This window comes from Phalaenopsis equestris, unplaced genomic scaffold, assembly GCF_001263595.1.
Source record: "Phalaenopsis equestris unplaced genomic scaffold, ASM126359v1 Scaffold235921, whole genome shotgun sequence".
Lineage (NCBI taxonomy): Eukaryota > Viridiplantae > Streptophyta > Magnoliopsida > Asparagales > Orchidaceae > Phalaenopsis > Phalaenopsis equestris.
Genome location: NW_018253772.1, coordinates 1 through 3,676, shown reverse-complemented (window position 1 = coordinate 3,676; position 3,676 = coordinate 1). Strand labels below are relative to the sequence as shown.

Here is a 3,676-nt window from a genome sequence, read left to right as displayed (position 1 = left end):
ATATTAATTATTAGGAGCTATAAGAAATAACATAAAATAGGAAAACAAATATCTCATTAATTTTAAGAAAATAATTTATTTACAAGATAATTATTTTCTATCATAACTCTAATTCTAAGGAAATAATTTATTTATAAGAATAAATTATTTCCTATCATAACTCCTAACATTAGCCACGAATTATGCAGTACAATTAAGTTATAATTGATGATGATATTAGATGTTTTGTAAATTAATCTGAGAGCTTCATCATCAAGATGAATCTGCGCCATTTTTCTAGTTCAGTTTTGCTCTTAAGAATGAGGAAGAAATCTGTAAGTGTACAACAAAGACTTGCCAAACCATTTCTAACGCTTTTTGAATACATGAATATGATTTTCTTTTTCCATTTTTCCCCTCATGCTGTTTGCTCTTTGCAGCTTGCTTTAGTGTTCATGTTCGAGGATCCGAATACGTTTCTTTGCTTGGTGCAAATGAGGTTGATTACTCTTTCATGGGATTACCAGACTTGGATTCCTGAGAACTCGCAGCTGCTGTGGTGAGGATATAATGCATCCATTGTTTGGTAACATCATATCTCAAATTTTTTTAAAGGGAAATTTACACACGATTCTTATATAGTTACATATTTAAACACCCAAAATTTGGTATTTAAACTTATCAGACCTTGGTGCTATAAACTTATGCATAAAAAGGTACATTTAAAAAAAAAAGGACACTGATGGTAGTATTTTTAATATGATGTTAAAGATTTGAGTGGTATGCATATAAATATAAATGTTTAGGTGTTGGATAAGGAAATACATAAGAATTGTGTGGTATACATGTAAATGCCCCATTTTTTAAATGATTAATGCTACTGTGCTCAAGAGTGAGCCCAAACAAGGCCAAAAAAAATTTGCATTATTAACATGTCACATATCATCCATTCAATGGCTTCAGAATTTTGTTTTAGGCTCTGAATTGAATAGCATGACTTTTTTTTTTCCCTCTAAAATTGATCTTGCTGCTGATTACAGGCATATATTGAAGACATTTTTTTTTCAGTGGGTTTATTGGATTGCTTATTTTTCTTTTATGGACAAGTTATGATTTGTGGGTTCCATCTTCTTGTTCGCTTCTTCTTTGTTATGTTGCCTATAATTAAGTATGTTTATGAAGTTTTGAGGATATTAATGGATTGGATTACTTTTTTGGGCTACCTTTCATATCATTTTATTTCCATTATTTTTCATTTTACTTCTTATATGTGGTTTTTTTGGGTTGTAGCTTCTCTTCTAGTTGAATTACACACATGCGCGCGCGAGCACACACACACAAGCATATATACTCATACACATATACATATATATACATATACATGTATGTATGTATCTATATACGCGTGTGTGCTCAACCTGTTGGTTGACATCCACAGTATAAGACCTCTTAAATCGGGGATATAAGTCCCTTGAGGTCAGGGGTTCGAATCCCCTCTGGCACAATACTCGAATTGTTAGACACATTAGGGGTTACTGGAGGCTCGTATAATAGCCTCTGACAATTCCTTTATATATATATATATACATATACGCGAACCAGGTTGGCTATTTGGTTTGGCAGAATGTGTAAGACCTCCTAAGATCCCGGGTTCGAGACTGTCTGGGACAGTGCACGGGTGTAACACACTTTGCGATACATCTTTCTATTTTTTTAATGCACACACACACACTCAAATCTGATTTACGAATTGAATATGATTTGGGTTAATTAACTAAAGTGACGATTTAATCTTACATATTATACTCGTATCCATCTTTTTATTAAGGCATGAGAGATTGGCACCCTCAAAGTAAAGTTTGTTATGAGTTTCCTAACTCTTATTGACAAAAAATACACAAAAGGTTAATAGTAATGCCTTTACTAATGAGAGCTTCTTTGATTTTAAGCCATATTATATAGTTTTCCAAATCTGTAAAGCAAATTTTAAGTAGCATCTCTTAAACCAAACCAAATTGAACCAATCCACTTTTGGGAGGGCCTCATAGTCAAAAAGATGAGCAAACTTTTGAGAGTAATGATCCAGCTTTTTTCAAATGCAAGAGAAATGATTATCCGCAATTGCAATATTGGTAATCTTGCACATACATTGAGGGACATTAGAGTAGGATATAAATGACCAATCCCCCTTACAAATAATATCAAAAATTTTGGTGCTGAGAAGTAAGATTTTCCTGCCATGTATTTTATGAAGAGAAGATCTGGAAACCCAGATATAAAAATAAATGAAAGAATATGGTCAAAATTAACAGAAAAGGAGTGACAACCCTTTATTCTTACAGCAGTTTTAGTACAGACTCTCCAGAATGAGAAATTTGGATATAGTCCTGGATACATGTAGATATACATACATATATATATATTTTTATATATGTATACATATCTATATATATATATATGTATATTTACATACATATGTACATATGTACATATGTACATATGTATATATATATATATATACACACACATATACGCGAACCAGGTTGGCTATTTGGTTTGGCAGAATGTGTAAGACCTCCTAAGATCCCGGGTTCGAGACTGTCTGGGACAGTGCACGGGTGTAACACACTTTGCGATCCATCTTTCTTTTTTTTTAATACACACACACACACACACTCAAATCTGATTTACGAATTGAATATGATTTGAGTTAATTAACTAAAGTGACGATTAAATCTTACATATTATACGCGTATCCATCTTTTTAGTAAGGCATGAGAGATGGCACCCTCAAAGTAAAGTTTGTTATGAGTTTCCTAACTCTGATTGACAAAAAATACACAAAAGGTTAATTGTAATGCCTTTACTAATGAGAGCATCTTTGATTTTTAAGCCAAAAAAATTGTATAGTTTTCCAAATGTGTAAAGCAAATTTTAAGTAGTATCTCTTAAACCAAACCAAATTGAACCAATCCACTTTTGGGAGGGCCTCGTAGTCAAAAAGATGAGCAAACTTGTGAGAGTAATGATCCAGCTTTTTTCAAATGCAAGAGAAATGATTATCCGCAATTGCAATATTGGTAATCTTGCACATACATTGAGGGACATTAGAGTAGGATATAAATGACCAATCCCCCTTACAAATAATATCAAAAATTTTGGTGCTGAGAAGTAAGATTTTCCTGCCATGTATTTTATGAAGAGAAGATCTGGAAACCCAGATATAAAAATAAATGAAAGAATATGGTCAAAATTAACAGAAAAGGAGTGACAACCCTTTATTCTTACAGCAGTTTTAGTACAGACTCTCCAGAATGAGAAATTTGGATATAGTCCTGGACTAGAGTGACCCATAATGATTAATGCACCACTTGGAGAGATAGGAATTAGATTTATAGAGAGAAGTTTTAGGATTTTATTCATAAGAGAACATATGTACCCTTGATTCCTAGCTTGAATCTTTAATGTCCTACTTATCAGTTTGTTTGGTATAAATTATATTGCATAAGTGGCTATTGTTAAGCTTAAAAAGAGAAACTAAAATACAATGGTTATGTAACATGGTCTATTGTTTGATGGGGCGCCTAGCCATTGAAGCTGGTATTCAGATTAAAATATGTAGACTGATGTATGTTGAACTAACACGCTGTTGTCTGTCATTGTCAAGTTGATATATAAATATTCATAACATGCCTAA

The 3,676-nt window shown here is 32.5% G+C and overlaps 1 long non-coding RNA gene across 1 annotated transcript; it reads left to right on the top strand.

Annotated features, from left to right (window-relative positions):
* The first annotated feature begins 386 nt into the window (after window positions 1-386).
* On the top strand, window positions 387-1,201 carry LOC110039242. Its single transcript, XR_002295497.1, has 2 exons — window positions 387-538; window positions 1,020-1,201. It is a non-coding gene; the product is annotated as an uncharacterized LOC110039242 (long non-coding RNA).
* The last annotated feature ends 2,475 nt before the right edge of the window (window positions 1,202-3,676 follow it).